This window comes from Bombina bombina, chromosome 6, assembly GCF_027579735.1.
Source record: "Bombina bombina isolate aBomBom1 chromosome 6, aBomBom1.pri, whole genome shotgun sequence".
NCBI classification, from domain to species: domain Eukaryota; kingdom Metazoa; phylum Chordata; class Amphibia; order Anura; family Bombinatoridae; genus Bombina; species Bombina bombina.
This window is the reverse complement of record NC_069504.1, coordinates 1086579484-1086598654: the sequence shown is the minus strand read 5'-3', so window position 1 is coordinate 1086598654 and position 19171 is coordinate 1086579484. Positions and strand designations below refer to the sequence as shown.

The 19171-nt window shown below is 39.9% G+C and overlaps 1 protein-coding gene across 1 annotated transcript in view; it reads right to left on the bottom strand.

Moving 5' to 3' along the window:
* Positions 1-19171, bottom strand: part of DENND11 (DENN domain containing 11) — a 159786-nt gene that overhangs the window by 15858 nt on the left and 124757 nt on the right. The gene's annotated exons all lie outside the window — the stretch shown is intronic.

Sequence of the window (19171 nt, the reverse complement as noted above, 5' to 3'; positions counted from 1 at the left end):
GAGAATAAGATCTGAGCTTTAATCCTGTTGATACACGTAGTCGTACCTCCCCCTATAAAAAAGTGCTTCCTTTATTTTGAGGGGACGGGTGGGGGTAATGAAGAGAGGGGGTACTCATAAATGAAAAGCCTAATCAAGGGGTACAGGAGAGAAAAAAGTTTGGGAACCGCTGAGCTACACAATTAGTTATTCTCTCTACATTTTGTGCAACGTGGAGGATTGTAAACTCGCTTTTCACAGGCCCTCATGATTTTAAAGTTGTTTTATATATAGTGCAAACCTGTTATATGCGTGATGGTAAAAATGATATGTGTGTGTGTGTGTTAGTATATATATATATATATATATATATATATATATGTGTGTGAGCAGTTTTTTAAACTTACATTTCAATACAACACCATGGTTAATATCTAATTGAAGAACACCACAACTTGAGAGGAATGTTAGAGCACCATTGGTTAACGCTGAGAGCCGACATGAGTTTTTTGGTGCACCCCCAAAGAAAAGCTAATCTGCTAATCCCCTCTTTAATATGGCCACCTATAGATTGCTGATTTACTGACTAATCATATTATATATTTTCCCTGTGATCTCAAGTCTATCCTGGTGTGTATCTCATGCTGCATGTGAGGCTAGCAGGCAGCAGTACAGTAACTGTCAAAAATGACAGGTACAGTGTATTCAATCACTGTGACAACCAGTCACAGAGATTGTATACTTAAAATGGAGTCTAGAATGCCCCAGTGCATGCTGGTATCAGGCTCAGTGGCCAGTCACTGAATGCCTCAGGAGTAAGGCAGTCCAGTGGTGCACAAAAAAGTGATCCACGGTCATGTGATCCCTGTGACAGCCAGTCACAGTGAGCACATGTCAAAAATGACAACCCATTGTTTGTTAAAGGGACATTGTACATTAGATTTTTCTTTGCATAAATGTTTTGTAGATGATCCATTTATATAGCCCATCTGTGTGTATTTTTGTAACCATGTATAGTTTTGCTTATTATTTTTTTAATATTGTGCTGATTTTCAGACTCCTAACCAAGCCCCAAAGTGTCACATGTATACACACGTTTACAGACTCCTGCTGGCTCCTGTTTATGTTATCTGTGTTTTCATATGCGGGGAAGGGGTGGGGAGAGTGTCTGCTCTTCTTATTTCCCAAGCCCCTTTCAAAGGCTGTCCCAGCCTAACCTCACCAACAGTGCTACTGGGAGCCTCTTAAGTTTTTAAACGGTTTTATACTGGATTTATATATCAGCATCTGTGCATATTCTTCTTTATAGTAGTTTCTATTGCACGCAATTATATGAAAAACATAATTTCTCCAACATTGGTGTGTCCGGTCCACGGCGTCATCCTTACTTGTGGGAATATCTCTTCCCCAACAGGAAATGGCAAAGAGTCCCAGCAAAGCTGGCCATATAGTCCCTCCTAGGCTCCGCCCACCCCAGTTATTCTCTTTGCCGTTGCACAGGCAACATCTCCACGGAGTTGGTTAAGAGTTTTTTGGTGTTTAAATGTAGTTTTTTATTCTTCTATCAAGTGTTTGTTATTTTAAAATAGTGCTGGTATGTACTATTTACTCTGAAACAGAAAAGGATGAAGATTTTCTGTTTGTGAGAGGAAGATGATTTTAGCAGACAGTAACTAAAATCGATTGCTGTTTCCACATAGGACTGTTGAGATGAAGTAACTTCAGTTGGGGGAAACAGTTAGCAGACTTTTCTGCTTAAGGTATGCCTAGCCATATTTCTAACAAGACCATGTAATGCTGGAAGGCTGTCATTTCCCCTCATGGGGACCGGTAAGCCATTTTCTTAGTCAAGCAAACAGAATAAAGGGCTTAATATGGGCTATAAAACTGGTAGACACTTTTATGGGCTAAATCGATTGCTTTATTTGGGCATTTTATACATGTTTATGCTGATAATTCACATTTATAAACTTGTGGAACGTTTTTTTAACGGCAGGCACTATGTTAGACACCTTTTCCAGCCAGGGAGGGCCTTCCCAGTTGTAGGCTGAGCCTCATTTTCGCGCCATTACTGCGCAGTTGTTTTTGAGAGCAAGACATGCAGATGCATGTGTGAGGATCTGAAAGTAGCTGGAAAAGTTTCTAGAAGGCGTCACTTGGTATCGTATTCCCCTCTGGGCTTGGTTAGGTCACAGCAAAGGCTATAGCTGGGACTGTATAGGGGTTAAATTTGTAAACGGCTCCGGTTCCGTTATTTTAAGGGTTTAAAGCTCTGAAATTTGGTGTGCAATACTATTAATGCTTTAAGACACTGTGGTGAATTTTGGTAATTTTTGAACAATTCCTTCATACTTTTTCACATATTCAGTAATAAAGTGTTTTCTGTTTAAAATTTAAAGAGACAGTAACGGTTTTGTTTTAAAACGTTTTTTTTGTGCTTTATTGACAAGTTTAAGCTGTTTAACATGTCTGTGCCCTTCGGATAAGCTATGTTCTATATGTATGAAAGCCAATGTGTCTCCCCATTTAAATTTGTGTGATAATTGTGCCATAGCGTCCAAACAAAGTAAGGACAGTACTGCCACAGATAATGAAATTGCCCAAGATGATTCCTCAGATGAGGGGAGTAAACATGATACTACATCATCTCCTACTGTGTCTACACCAGTTTTGCCCACGCAGGAGGCTCCTAGTACATCTAGCACGCCAATGCTTATTACCATGCAACAATTGACGGCTGTAATGGATAACTCCATAGCAAATATTTTATCCAAAATGCCTACATATCAGAGAAAGCGTGATTGCTCTGTTTTAAACACTGAAGAGCAGGAGGGCGCTGATGATAATTGTTCTGTCATACCCTCACACCAATCTGAAGTGGCCATGAGGGAGGTTTTGTCAGATGGGGAAATTTCAGATTCAGGAAAAATTTCTCAACAAGCTGAACCTGATGTTGTGACATTTAAATTTAAATTAGAACATCTCCGCGCACTGCTTAAGGAGGTGTTATCTACTCTGGATGATTGTGACAAACTTGGTCATTCCAGAGAAATTATGCAAGATGGACAAGTTCCTAGAGGTTCCGGTGCACCCCGACGCTTTTCCTATACCCAAGCGGGTGGCGGACATAGTGAATAAGGAGGGGGAAAAGCCCGGCATACCTTTTGTTCCCCCCCTATATTTAAGAAATTATTTCCTATGGTCGACCCCAGAAAGGACTTATGGCAGACAGTCCCTAAGGTCGAGGGGGCAGTTTCTACTCTAAACAAGCGCACTACTATTCCTATCGAGGATAGTTGTGCTTTCAAAGATCCTATGGATAAAAAATTGGAGGGTTTGCTTTAAAAGATTTTTGTACAGCAAGGTTACCTTCTACAACCCATTTCGTGCATTGTTCCTGTCACTACAGCAGCGTGGTTCTGGTTCGAGGAACTAGAAAAGTCGCTCAGGAGAGAGACTCCATATGAGGAGGTTATGGACAGAGTTCACGCACTTAAGTTGGCTAACTCTTTTATTTTAGATGCCGCTTTGCAATTAGCTAGATTAGCGGCGAAAAATTCAGGGTTTGCAATCGTGGCGCGCAGAGCGCTTTGGCTAAAGTCTTGGTCAGCGGATGTGTCATCCAAGACAAAATTGCTTAACATCCCTTTCAAAGGTAAAACTCTATTTGGACCAGAATTGAAAGAGATTATCTCAGACATCACTGGGGGAAAGGGCCATGCCCTTCCACAAGATAGGCCTTTCAAGGCCAAGAATAAGTCTAATTTTCGTTCCTTTCGCAATTTCAGGAACGGACCGGCCTCTAATTCTGCATCCTCTAAGCAAGAGGGTAATGCCTCACAACCCAAACCAGCCTGGAAACCGATGCAAGGTTGGAACAAGGGTAAGCAGGCCAAGAAGCCTGCTGCTGCTAACAAAAAAAAAAAAAAGCATGAAGGAGTAGCCCCCGATCCGGGACCGGATCTAGTAGGGGGCAGACTCTCTCTCTTTGCTCAGGCTTGGGCAAGAGATGTTCAGGATCCCTGGGCACTAGAAATAGTTTCTCAGGGTTATCTTCTGGAATTCAGGGAACTACGCCCAAGGGGAAGGTTCCACATGTCTCACTTATCCTTAAACCAAATAAAGAGACAGGCGTTCTTACATTGTGTAGAAGACCTGTTAAAGATGGGAGTGATACACCCAGTTCCAATAAAGGAACAAGGAATGGGATTTTATTCAAATCTGTTCGTAGTTCCCAAAAAAGAGGGAACTTTCAGACCAATTTTGGATTTGAAGATCCTAAACAAATTTCTCAGGGTACCATCGTTCAAGATGGAAACCATTCGAACGATTCTACCCACTATCCAGGAAGGTCAATTTATGACTACCGTGGATCTAAAGGATGCGTACCTACATATTCCTATCCACAAAGAACATCATCAGTTCCTAAGGTTCGCCTTTCTGGACAAACATTACCAGTTTGTAGCCCTCCCATTCGAGTTAGCCACTGCTCCAAGGATTTTCACAACGGTACTAGGGTCCCTTCTAGCAGTTCTAAGACCGAGGGGCATTGCAGTAGTACCTTACTTGGACGACATTCTAATACAAGCGTCGTCCCTGTCAAAAGCAAAGGCTCATACAGACATCGTTCTGGCCTTTCTCAGATCACACGGATGGAAGGTGAACATAGAAAAAAGTTCTCTGTCTCCGTCAACAAGAGTTCCCTTCTTGGGAACAATAATAGATTCCTTAGAAATGAAGATTTTTCTGACAGAGGTCAGAAAGTCAAAACTTCTAAGCACTTGTCAAGTTCTTCATTCTGTTCCACGTCCTTCCATAGTGCAGTGCATGGAAGTAGTATGGTTGATGGTTGCAGCAATGGATATAGTTCCTTTTGCATGAATCCATCTAAGACCATTACAACTGTGCATGCTCAAACAGTGGAATGGGGACTATACAGACTTGTCTCCAATGATTCAAGTAGATCAGAAGACCAGAGATTCACTCCGTTGGTGGCTGACCCTGGACCATCTATCCCAGGGAATGAGCTTCCGCAGACCAGAGTGGGTCATTGTCACGACCGACGCCAGTCTAGTGGGCTGGGGCGCGGTCTGGGAATCCCTGTCTCTTCTCCCGATAAACATTCTGGAACTAAGAGCGATCTTCAATGCTCTCAGGGCTTGACCTCAGCTAGCAAAGGCCAGATTCATAAGATTCCAATCAGACAACATGACGACCGTTGCGTATATCAATCATCAGGGGGCAAAAAGGAGTTCCCTGGCGATGAAAGAAGTGATCAAAATAATTCAATGGGCGGAGGATCACTCCTGCCACCTGTCTGCGATCCCACATCCCAGGTGTGGAAAACTGGGAAGCGGATTATCTGAGTCGTCAGACATTCATCCGGGGGAGTGGGAACTCCACCCGGAGATCTTTGCCCAACTAACTCAATTATGGGGCATTCCAGACATGGATCTGATGGCGTCTCGTCAGAACTTCAAGGTTCCTTGCTACGGGTCCAGATCCAGGGATCCCAAGGCGACTCTAGTAGATGCACTAGTAGCACCTTGGACCTTCAACCTAGCTTATGTATTTCCACCGTTTCCTCTCATTCCCAGGCTGGTAGCCAGGATCAATCAGGAGAGGGCCTCGGTGATCTTGATAGCTCCTGCGTGGCCACGCAGGACTTGGTATGCAGACCTGGTGAATATGTCATCGGTTCCACCATGGAAGCTACCTTTGAGACAGGACCTTCTTGTTCAGGGTCCATTCGAACATCCAAATCTGGTCTCCCTCCAGCTGACGGCTTGGAGATTGAACGCTTGATTCTATCAAAGTGTGGGTTTTCAGATTCTGTGATAGATACTCTGGTTCAGGCCAGAAAACCGGTAACTAGAAAGATTTACCATAAAATATGGAAAAGATATCTGTTGGTGTGAATCCAAAGGATTCCCATGGAATAAGATAAAAATTCCTAAGATTCTCTCCTTTCTACAAGAAGGTTTGGAGAAAGGATTATCTGCAAGTTCTCTAAAGGGACAGATCTCTGCTTTATCTGTCTTACTACACAAAAGACTGGCAGCTGTGCCAGATGTTCAAGCATTTGTTCAGGCTCTGGTTAGGATCAAGTCTGTTTACAGACCTTTTACTCCTCCCTGGAGTCTAAATCTAGCTATTTCAGTTCTTCAAGGGGTTCCGTTTGAACCTTTACATTCCATAGATATTAAGTTACTATCTTGGAAAGTTTTGTTTTTGGTTGCTATTTCTTCTGCTAGAAGAGTTTCAGAGTTATCTGCTCTGCAGTGTTCTCCGCCCTATCTGGTGTTCCATGCAGATAAGGTGGTTTTGCGTACTAAGCCTGGTTTTCTTCCAAAGGTTGTTTCTAACAAGAATATTAACCAGGAGATAGTTGTACCTTCTTTATGTCCGAATCCAGTTTCAAAGAAGGAACGTTTGTTACACAATTTGGACGTAGCCCGTGCTCTAAAATTCTATTTAGAGGCTACAAAAGATTTCAGACAAACATCTTCTTTGTTTGTTGTTTATTCTGGTAAAAGGAGAGGTCAAAAAGCGACTTCTACCTCTCTTTCCTTTTGGCTTAAAAGCATCATCCGATTGGCTTATGAGACTGCCGGACGGCAGCCTCCTGAAAGAATCACAGCTCACTCCACTAGGGCTGTGGCTTCCACATGGGCCTTCAAGAACGAGGCTTCTGTTGACCAGATATGTAAGGCAGCGACTTGGTCTTCACTGCACACATTTGCCAAATTTTACAAATTTGATACTTTTGCTTCTTCGGAGGCTATTTTTGGGAGAAAGGTTTTGCAAGCCGTGGTGCCTTCCGTTTAGGTAACCTGATTTGCTCCCTACCTTCATCCGTGTCCTAAAGCTTTGGTATTGGTTCCCACAAGTAAGGATGACGCCGTGGACCGGACACACCAATGTTGGAGAAAACAGAATTTATGCTTACCTGATAAATTACTTTCTCCAACGGTGTGTCCGGTCCACGGCCCGCCCTGGTTTTTTTAATCAGGTCTGATGAATTATTTTCTCTAACTACAGTCACCACGGTACCATATGGTTTCTCCTATATTTTTCCTCCTGTCCGTAGGTCGAATGACTGGGGTGGGCGGAGCCTAGGAGGGACTATATGGCCAGCTTTGCTGGGACTCTTTGCCATTTCCTGTTGGGGAAGAGATATTCCCACAAGTAAGGATGACGCCGTGGACCGGACACACCGTTGGAGAAAGTAATTTATCAGGTAAGCATAAATTCTGTTTTATGTAAGAACTTACCTGATAAATTAATTTCTTTCATATTGGCAAGAGTCCATGAGCTAGTGACATATGGGATATACAAAATATACAATCCTACCAGGAGGGGCAAAGTTTCCCAAACCTCAAAATGCCTATAAATACACCCCTCACCACACCCACAATTCAGTTTAACGAATAGCCAAGAAGTGGGGTGATAAAGAAAGGAGTAGAAAGCATCAACAAAGGAAATTTGGAAATAATTGTGCTTTATACAAAAAATCATAACCACCATAAAAAGGGTGGGCCTCATGGACTCTTGCCAATATGAAAGAAATGAATTTATCAGGTAAGTTCTTACATAAATTATGTTTTCTTTCATGTAATTGGCAAGAGTCCATGATCTAGTGACATATGGGATATTAATACCCAAGATGTGGAGTCTTCCACTCAAGAGTCACTAGAGAGGGAGGGAATAAAAATAAAAACAGCCATATTCCGCTGAAAACATTAGTCCACAACCCAAAAAAATAAGTTTATTTCATATTTGAAAGAAAAAAACTTAAATCAAAAGCAGAAGAATCAAACTGAAACAGCTGCCTGAAGAACTTTTCTACCAAAAACTGCTTCCGAAGAAGCAAATACATCAATATGGTAGAATTTAGTAAATGTATGCAAAGAGGACCAAGTTGCTGCTTTGCCAATCTGATCAACTGAAGCTTCATTCTTAAAAGCCCACGAAGTGGAGACTGATCTAGTAGAATGAGCTGTAATTCTCTGAGGCGGGGCCTGACCCGACTCCAAATAAGCTTGATGAATCAAAAGTTTCAACCAAGAAGCCAAGGAAATAGCAGAAGCTTTCTGACCTTTCCTAGGACCAGAAAATAAAACAAATAGACTGGAAGTCTTCCTAAAATTTTTAGTAGCTTTCACATAATATTTCAAAGCTCTTACCACATCCAAAGAATGTAAGGATCTCTCCAAAGAATTCTTAGGATTAGGACATAAAGAAGGAACAACAATTTCTCTACTAATGTTGTTAGAATTCACAACCTTAGGTAAAAATTGAAAAGAAGTCCGCAAAACTGCCTTATCCTGATGAAAAATCAGAAAAGGAGACTCACAAGAAAGAGCAGATAGCTCAGAAACTCTTCTAGCAGAAGAGATAGCCAAAAGGAACAACACTTTCCAGGAAAGTAGTTTAATGTCCAAAGAATGCATAGGCTCAAATGGAGGAGCCTGTAACGCCTTCAGAACCAAATTAAGACTCCAAGAAGGAGAAATTGATTTAATGACAGGCTTAATACGAACTAAAGCCTGTACAAAACAGTGAATATCAGGAAGTATAGCAATCTTTCTGTGAAATAAGACAGAAAGAGCGGAGATTTGTCCCTTCAAGGAACTTGCAGACAAACCCTTATCCAAACCATCCTGAAGGAACTGTAAAATTCTAGGAATTCTAAAAGAATGCCAGGAGAATTTATGAGAAGAACACCATGAAATGTAAGTCTTCCAAACTCTATAATAAATCTTTCTAGAGACAGATTTACGAGCTTGTAACATAGTATTAATCACTGAGTCAGAGAAACCTCTATGACTGAGAATCAAGCGTTCAATTTCCATACCTTCAAATTGAATGATTTGAGATCCTGATGGAAAAACGGACCTTGAGATAGTAGGTCCGGCCGTAACGGAAGTGGCCAAGGCGGGCAACTGGACATTCGCATCAGATCCGCATACCAAAACCTGTGTGGCCATGCTGGAGCCACCAGCAACACAGAAGACTGTTCCATGATGATTTTGGAGATCACTCTTGGAAGGAGAACTAGAGGCGGGAAGATGTAAGCAGGATGATAACACCAAGGAAGTGTCAGTGCATCCACTGCTTCCGCCTGAACATCCCTGAACCTGGACAGGTATCTGGGAAGTTTCTTGTTTAGATGAGAGGCCATGAGATCTATCTCTGGAAGACCCCACATTTGAACAATCTGAGAAAACACATCTGGATGGAGAGACCACTCCCCTGGATGTAAAGTCTGGCGGCTGAGATAATCCGCCTCCCAATTGTCTACACCTGGGATATGCACCGCAGAGATTAGACAGAAGCTGGATTCTGCCCAAGCAAGTATCCAAGATACTTCTTTCATAGCTTGAGGACTGTGAGTCCCACCCTGATGATTGACATAAGCCACGGTTGTGATATTGTCTGTCTGAAAACAAATGAACGGTTCTCTCTTTAGCAGAGGCCAAGACTGAAGAGCCCTGAGAATTGCACGGAGTTCTAAAATATTTATTGGTAATCTCGCCTCTTGAGATTTCCAAACCCCTTGTGCTGTCAGAGCTCCCCAAACAGCTCCCCCAACCTGAAAGACTCGCATCTGTTGAGATCACAGTCCAGGTTGGCCGAACAAAAGAGGCCCCTTGAACCAAACGATGGTGATCTATCCACCATGTCAGAGAGTGTCGTACATTGGGATTCAAGGATATTAATTGTGATATCTTTGTATAATCCCTGCACCATTGATTCAGCATGCAAAGCTGTATAGGTCTCATATGAAAACGAGCAAAGAGGATCGCGTCCGATGCTGCAGTCATGAGACCTAAAACTTCCATGCACATAGCCACTGAAGGGAATGACTGAGACTGAAGGTGCCGGCATGCTGCAACCAATTTTAAACGTCTCTTGTCTGTTAGAGACAGAGTCATGGACACTGAATCTATCTGGAAACCTAAAAAAGGTGACCCTTGTCTGAGGAATCAAGAAACTTTTTGGTAAATTGATCCTCCAACCATGTTTCTGAAGAAACAACACTAGTTGATTCGTGTGAGATTCTGCAGTATGTAAAGACTGAGCTAGTACCAAGATATCGTCCAAATAAGGAAACACCGCAATACCCTGTTCTCTGATTACAGATAGTAGGGCACCCAGAACCTTTGAAAAGATTCTTGGAGCTGTTGCTAGGCCAAATGGAAGAGCAACAAATTGGTAATGCTTGTCTAGAAAAGAGAATCTCAGAAACTGATAGTGTTCTGGATGAATCGGAATATGAAGGTATGCATCCTGCAAGTCTATTGTGGACATATAATGTCCTTGCTGAACAAAAGGCAGAATAGTCCTTATAGTCACCATCTTGAAAGTTGGTACTCTTACATAACGATTCAAAATTTTCAGATCCAGAACTGGTCTGAACAAATTTTCTTTCTTTGGTACAATGAATAGGTTTGAATAAAACCCCAAACCTTGTTCCTGAAGAGGAACTGGCATTATTACCCCTGAAGACTCCAGGTCTGAAACACACTTCAGAAAAGCCTGAGCTTTTACTGGATTTACAGGGATGTGTGAGAGAAAAAATCTTCTCACAGGAGGTCTTACTTTGAATCCTATTCGTTACCCTTGAGAGACAATGCTCTGAATCCAATGATTTTGGACTGATTTTATCCAAAAATCCTTGAAAAACCTTAATCTGCCCCCTACCAGCTGAGCTGGAATGAGGGCCGCACCTTCATGCGGACTTAGGAGCAGACTTTGGTTTCCTAAATGGCTTGGATTTATTCCAATTTGAGGAAGGCTTCCAACTGGAAGCAGATTCCTTAGGAGGAGGATTGAGTTTTTGTTCCTTATTCTGACGAAAGGAACGAAAACGGTTAGAAGCCTTAGATTTACCCTTAGGTTTTTTTATCCTGAGGCAAAAAAACTCCTTTTCCACCAGTGATAGTTGAAATAATAGAATAAAAGTGAGAACCAAAGAAATTATTACCTTGGAAAGAAAGGGATAGTAATCTAGATTTAGATGTCATATCAGCATTCCAAGATTTAACCCACAAAGCTCTTCTAGCTAATACAGCTAAAGACATGGATCTAATATCAATTTTGATAATATCAAAAATGGCATCACAAATAAAATGATTAGCATGTTGCAGTAAGCGAACAATGCTAGATATGTCAAAATCCAATTCACGTTGCGCTAAATTTTCCAACCAGAAAGTTGATGCAGCCGCAACATCACCCAAAGAAATAGCAGGTCTGAGAAGATGACCTGAATATAAATAGGCCTTCCTTAGATAAGATTCAAGCTTCCTATCTAAAGGATCCTTAAAGGAAGTGCTATCTTCCATAGGAATAGTGGTACGTTTAGCAAGAGTAGAAATAGCCCCATCTATAGATTTTGCTGGTAAAGGATACAATCTCTTAAACCTTGAAGAAGGAATAAAGGAAGTACCTGGCTTATTCCATTCCCTAGAAATCATATCAGAAATAGCCTCAGGAATGGGAAAAACACCTGGGGAAACCACAGGAGGTTTAAAAACAGCATTTAAACGTTTATTAGACTGAACGTCAATAGGACTGGTTACCTCAATATCCAAAGTAATTAACACTTCTTTTAATAAAGAACGCATATACTCTATTTTAAATAAATAAGTAGATTTGTCAGTGTCAATATCTGAGGAAGGATCTTCTTTTTTCAGATAGATCCTCATCAGAAGAGGATGAATTATTATGTTGTTGGTCATTTGAAATTTCATCAGCTAAATGAGAAGTTTTAAAAGACCTTTTACGTTTATTAGAAGGTGGAAAAGCAGACAAAGCCTTCATGATAGAATCAGAAACAAATTCTTTAAAATTTACAGGTATATCATGCACATTAGAAGTTGAAGCAACTGCAACTGGCAATGTACTATTACTGATGGATACACTATCTGCATGTAAAAGCTTATCATGACAACTATTACAAATGATATTCGGTGGGATAATTTCTACAATTTTACAACAAATGCACTTAGCTTTGGTAGAACCGATGTCAGGCAGCAATGTTCCAGCAGAAACTTCAGAGACAGGATCAGATTGGGACATCTTGCTCAATGTAAGAGAAAAAACAACATATAAAGCAAAATTATCTATTTCCTTAAATGACAGTTTCAGGAATTGGAAAAAATGCAAAAGCATAGGCCTCTTGATAGAGAAGAAAGCAGGAGGCAAACATTTTTTTTGGCGCCAAAAATGACCGGAAATGACACACTTGCGTCACTAATGACGCCGCCGTGTGAAAGGTCTCGGCGTCACGTATGACGCCGGAAATGACGAAGTTGCGTCATAAACGTATCTTTTTGCGCCAAAAAAAGTTAGTGCCAAAAATGACGCAATAAAGTCTAGCATTTGACGCACCCGCAGGCCTAACACCCGCAATTGCAAAAAAGTAGTCAAATTGAAAAAAAGACTAAACCCCAGGTAAGAAATAAAATTCTTAAATATGAAACTGACAGTCTGCAGAAGGAAATACATGAACCTGACTCATGGCAAATATAAGTACAATACATATATTTAGAACTTTATATAATTGCATAAAGTGCCAAACCATAGCTGAGGTGTCTTAAGTAATAAAAAAACATACTTACCAAAAGACACCCATCCACATATAGCAGATAGCCAAACCAATACTGAAACAGTTATTAGTAGAGGTAATGGTAAACAGAGTATATCGTCGATCTGAAAATGGAGGTAGGAGATGAATCTCTACGACCGATAACAGAGAACCCATGAAATAGACCCCCGTTAGGGAAATGATCGTATTCAATAAGAGATACTCCCTTCACGTCCCTCTGACATTCACTGTACTCTGAGAGGAATCGGGCTTCAACAATGCTGAGAAGCGCATATCAACGTAGAAATCTTAGCACAAACTTACTTCACCCCCTCCATAGCAGGCAAAGTTTGTAAAACTGAATTGTGGGTGTGGTGAGGGGTGTATTTATAGGCATTTTGAGGTTTGGGAAACTTTGCCCCTCTTGGTAGGATTGTATATCCCATATGTCACTAGCTCATGGACTCTTGCCAATTACATGAAAGAAATTGGTGTATACTGTCCCTTTAACAATGACTGGTCTTGGTCCATCCCCTTCTGTCTCAAGTGAACACGTAAAGTGATAAAAGTGTAAAATGTATTTTAATAAAATGTTAATTATTTTTAATAAATTTGTGCAGCAGTTTTGAATTGGGTGATGGCTATTTTGCTTACAGTCCAAGCATAAGAAATGTTAGTGTTAATCCAATACTTCCATCTTTGTAGTATGTAGCCTAGATTTTCTATAAATTACTTTGGAACATAGACATAAGGGGTATTCCTAAAATCAGGATAACATAATGAATCTCTTTGGCAGTGTTTGTCTTTAGCTACACTAATTTTGTATAATTTTATTTTTTCCCCATTTTTCAGTATTAAATTCCTATTTATTGTGGTTTTATAAACCCAAATATTGTATCACTAAAAATGCCTGTCGTTTAAACAAAAAGGGTGTGTAATATGTATTGGTGCACTTAACAAAAGAGAGAATGAGGGGGGGATCCAAAATTGTCTGTCATTTAAGCAAGGCAATGGGGAGGGGGATTAACCCCTTAAGGACCACATAGAAGTAAAAACTTCATTCAGATTAAGATCTTTGTTGGGTAAAGAGGTGGTCAGATGCTATTAGTGGTAGGAGAAGGTAAACGTACCCTTATGGCCTTGGACGCATATCCCCTATTCCTTGTTGATAGCAGCTATCATGTTAACAACTCTGCCTCAACATATTTGCCAAAAAACAATCTGCTTTGTTCCCCTTATAATAGAAATGGTGATTCAACCATTGAAGATAGATGTTGACCCTCAGCAACTCCTTATCAGTGAAGTCCTTTCTAAGGATCATAAGTGCACTTGTTAGTTCTTTGATAGAACATGCTTTATGACGTGTGTTGGGCAGTGTTTTTTGCAGTGTGAAGCTTGTTGGTAGCTCATAAGCTTCTCTGCCTTTTTCATAGCGATTCCAGATAAATAAAACTTGAAGATGGCCCTTAACATAGCATCAGAGACTATGAGGCCTATTTACTAAAGGTCTTGCGGACCTGATCCGACACGGAGGATCAGGTCCCCAAGACCTCGCTGAATGCGGAGAGCAATACGCTCTCCGTATTCAGCATTGCACCAGCAGCTCACAAGAGCTGCTGGTGCAACGCCACCCCCCTGCCGATTCCCAATGGGCCGCCAGCACGGGCACAGAGCAGGCGGACAGGTTATGGAGCAGCGGTCTTTAGACCGCTGCTTCATAACTGCTGTTTCTGGCGAGTCTGAAGACTCGCCAGAAACACGGGCCCTCAAGCTCCTTACGGAGCTTAATAAATGGGCCCCCTAGACTCTACCATTAAACTGGAAACACAATGTCCTTAGCCACATCTGGGATCACCCTATCTTTTAAGGGACAGTCAAGTCAAAATTACAATTTCATGATTCAAATAGTGCATTTGATTATAAACAACTTTCCAATTTACTTTTATTTTCTCTTGGTTCTCTTGGTATTCTTAGTTGAAAGCTAAACCTAGGTAGGCTCATATGCCAATTTCTTAGCCCATGAAGGCCGTCTCTTATCTGAATTTATTTTGACAGTTTTTCACAACTAGAGAGCATTAGTTCATGTGTGCCATATAGATAACATTGTACTCACACCTGTGGAGTTACCTAGGAGTCAGCACTGATTGGCTAAAATTAAAGTCTGTCAAAAGAACTGAAATAAGGGGGGCAGTATGCAGAGACTTAGATACAAGATAAGTACATAGGTAAAAGGTGTATTCATATAACTGTGTTGGTTATGCAAAACTGGGGAATGGCTAATAAACAATATCTTTTTAAACAATACAAATTCTGGTGTTGACTGTCTCATCCATTTCCATCCTGGGTAATTATTTTGGACTGTGGGCAACAGATTTAAATCTAGAGGTGATCCTCTCAACATGCCCACCTGACATTAACTTTTTTTGTCTATTGAAACTGCTCTGACTGCATTAAAATTCCACCAATCAGGAGGGCCCACTGTTTGACTTTGATCACTCTAGAGTCTAGCATATACCCCTCGGAAAGGAAGCTTGACTGATTTGTATTAGGAGAAAGAACCAGTAGGGTAGCGATGGTAAATTTCAGACTATGCAATAAAACATATAAATTAGTTTGCAAGCAAAACCACATAAATTTTTTTAAAGTGTATATATATTTTATAATAAAAGATTTATAATCCTAATTGGCATTGTCTTTTCCTCCACCCCCCTTCCTTTCCTCCGTTGGCTGGGCTGTGATGTATAGAGCAGTCACATCCACTGTAAGGGCTTTAAAGGGGCTGGACTTCAAGATTGTCATATGACACACATGTTGATTGGATGTTCATGTCAAAAAAACGTTCATCCCAGTTGGCCGGCATAATATTGCAATAGAAGCATTACTATATGCACTAATTTAACCCTTTCACAGATGGATTAAAAACAAAACAAAAAAGGTACACACAGACTTTTTTTTTTAATGGCAAAGATTACATATATGGCATTTGATTAGTTAAAGTTTACCATCACTTTAACTTGTTTTATTTTTATAATTTATTAAAAAATAGTAAAATAGTGTAATCAATTGATACTTCTTCAGGAATGCAGCACTGAGATAAATCATTTTTGTAATCGCTTTGTTAAATCTTTATATGATAATCTTCACACACCACTTTTTATTTTTAATGTATTTTCAACACTATTGTACCACATCTGTTATTAATTGCAATAGTAAGGTCCTGTTAGTCTCTAGTAACGCTCATGTTAGGGCATTTGAAGAACAGTAGTAGTAGTACCTTTTGTAATTACGGCAAAGCTTAGCGATCCAATGTAAGAACATGTGCAGAAAAGATGACCTTGAATATTTGTAAGGAGCCGTACAATTTATGAAGAGATCTGAAACCAAATCATTTTCATGCGAGAGTTTATGTACAATGTGTCATCTGTCAGGCTTCCTTTAGTTATTTACGATTATGTAGCAGAGTTGGCATAAACAGAGCTCTGGATTTCATATTTGGATATAATTTACTAAAAGGATCTGCACCATTTGTACAGATTATTTCATGATATTGTAGAACAAATGATTAGCATAATGGTTACTGACTCATGTTGCTGCTAGATACAATCCGATACAAAACGTCTAAACTGAGATTATTATATGGAGCTTAAAGGGACATAAAACCCAAACATTTTCTTGTTATCCTTTCTGAAAAAGCAGAGATATAAGCTCAGGAGTGTGCATGCGTCTGCAGCACTAGAAAACAGCACTTTTGCAACAATGTTATAGATTAACAAAAGCACTAGATGACAGCACTATTTCCTCTGATATTGTGTTCAGGCATGTGCATGCTACCCATCTAGATATCTCTTCAACAAAGAACAACATGAGAATGAAGCACATTTGATAATAGAAGTAAATTGGAAACTTTTTTTAAATTGTATTCTCTTTCCGAATAATGTGAGAAAAAATTTGGGTTTCATCTTCCTTTAAAGTGAAGGTCCATTTTGATGAATTAGTGCCCGTTTTTTAATAAACCAATTAAAAACAAGGGCACTTTAATTCATCAAAATTGACACTTCACTGTTTTCTTCAAAAACTTACCTTTTAATCCTGACAGCCGCTCCAGCACTTCCTCCGCCCGTCGCAAGCCGTCTTCGCGGGTCCAAAATGACAAATCCGGCTTCCTCCAATTACAGCGTTTCTGACGTCTGCAGAGGCTTCCGACGGCCGGGGGAATCGCTGAAGCGGCAATCAGGATTAAAAGGTAAGTTTTTGAAGAGAACAGTGAAGTGTCAATTTTGATGAATTAAAGTGCCCTTGTTTTTAATAGGTTTATTAAAAACCGGGCACTAATTCATCAAAATGGACCTTTACTTTAAAGGTTAAGCCAGTTAAGAATTTGTGGTCTGGAAGCTGTATATGGCCAAACCCTGAAATGGTACAAATGTCCCAGACAAAAAAATAATAATATTCTGTTCTACCCCACAAGCACGTACAGTCCCCTACACATTTATCCACAGTGTTTTTAATGGGACATAAAAGATTAATAATAAACACTGCAATGGGTTAGAGCATTACTGCACTATTTCTTGCACAGAATGACGTGTGTACCACAAAGCATTAGAGCAGTAATGCTCTGAGATGAACCAATCAGGGCCAGTATATATGTGTGTAGTTGCTGTGTTCAACACAAGGTCGACATTCCATTGCTACTCCAGAGTACATTTTAACTAAGTAATAAATAGACCTGATAATTTGGATATGGATAAATATGAATAAAAAAAAACACAACGATAAATTTTCCATATTCATGGCATTGATTGTAAACACTAAACATATTATGTAGCAATAGCACTAGCTACTGCTTTAACTTTAGGCTGCTGTCCAGCTGTTCTTCTGCTGTCCTGAAAATGTCCCCATAGGATGTACCCAGGAAATGGATCTTTGTGTTAAAAGGGACATGAAACACAATTTTTTTTTCTTTCATGATTTAGATAGAGCATACATTTTAAACAACTTTCCAATTTACTTCTTTAAAATTTTACTTCATTCTCTTGGTATCCTTAAATGAAGGAGCAGCAATGCACAACTGGGAGCTAGTTGAACACATCAGTAAGCCAATGAAAAGTGGCATATATGTGCAGCCCCCAATCATCAGCTAGCTCCACGCTTCTGATCCTAACTAGGTATGCTTTTCAACAAAGGCTATCAAAAGAACTAAGCAAATTAGATAATAGAAGTAAATTGGAAAGTTGTTTAAAATTGTATGTTGTATATGAATCATGAAAGAAAATTTTGTGGTTTCATGTCAAAATTAACCCATGATTGAATTTCAGATTATGACAAATTGATTCATCCAAAATAAAATATTTGTTTTCTGTGCACGTCTATTAAAAATAGGCTGCAGCACAGAGCATTTTATTATTGACCTTTTATGTCCCTTTAAACATATAAATAAAAAAAATGCTTAAAGGGCCATTAGACAAAAAAAAAAGCTCTAATCTGTTAAAGAATGTAATTTTAAGACCCTGCAGTACTGTACAGTACAGTAGAAATACCGTTCAGGATTCGCGGTGCACTGCTGGTCACAAGCGGAAAACGTTGCCGATCAAATCAGCAGCACTAGTTACACATCTGAGTTGTGCGACTAGCACTGCTGATTAGATCAGCGGCAAGTTCCGCTCAGGACCAGCAGTGCACTGCAAGTTTCAAGCGGTATTTATACTATGTATTTAAAGGGACAGTTAACAACAGAATTTTTGTTGTTTTGAAAGATAGATAATCCCTTTATTACCCAGTCCCCAGTTTTAAATAGCCAACACTGTTATATTAATACACTTTCTACCTCTGTGATTACATTGTATCCAAGCATCTTCTGACAGTCCCCTGATCACATGACATTTTATTATCTATTGACTTTCATTTTAGCCAATTAGCGCAGTGTCTGCCACAATCCACGGGCGTGATCACAATGTTATCTGTATTGCTCACATGAACTAGCTATCCCCTATTGTGAAAAACAAATAAAAAAAAGCATGTGATAAGCCTTCAAGGGCTTAGAAATTATCATATGAGCCTTCCTAGGTTTAGCTTTCAACTAAGAATACCAAGAGAAGAAAGCAAAATTGGTGAAAAAAATTAAATTGGGAAGTTGTTTAAAATTACATGCCCTATTTGAAACATGAAAGTTTTTTTTGGACTTGACTGTCCCTTTAAACCCATAGCAGGGGTTAAACACACATGGCTGCGGGGTAAATAGTTATGTAATTTGTAGATTATAATGACGCTTTAATGTGACATTAAAAGACTAAATACATTTTATAGGCATACTATTGTATTTATTCTCCACCTCCATAGTAATAGCTGCAACCATGTTAAAATCTAGCTCTCTCTTCATTCTAGTGCTGATTTGCATTTTTGCAGCAACTTCCCTTCAGATACCTGCAGTGAAACCTAGGTTTCAAAATGGCTGCACCCATAATTAGAGGGAGGTGCTTGAAATGTAGCTAGTGTTTAATGTCCCATTAAATGCACTGTGTGGCCCTCTTTAGGAGTTGGGCCCACTGAGTAATAGAAATTGTCCAACACTGCATTCAAATGTGAAGGGATCGCTTACAATTT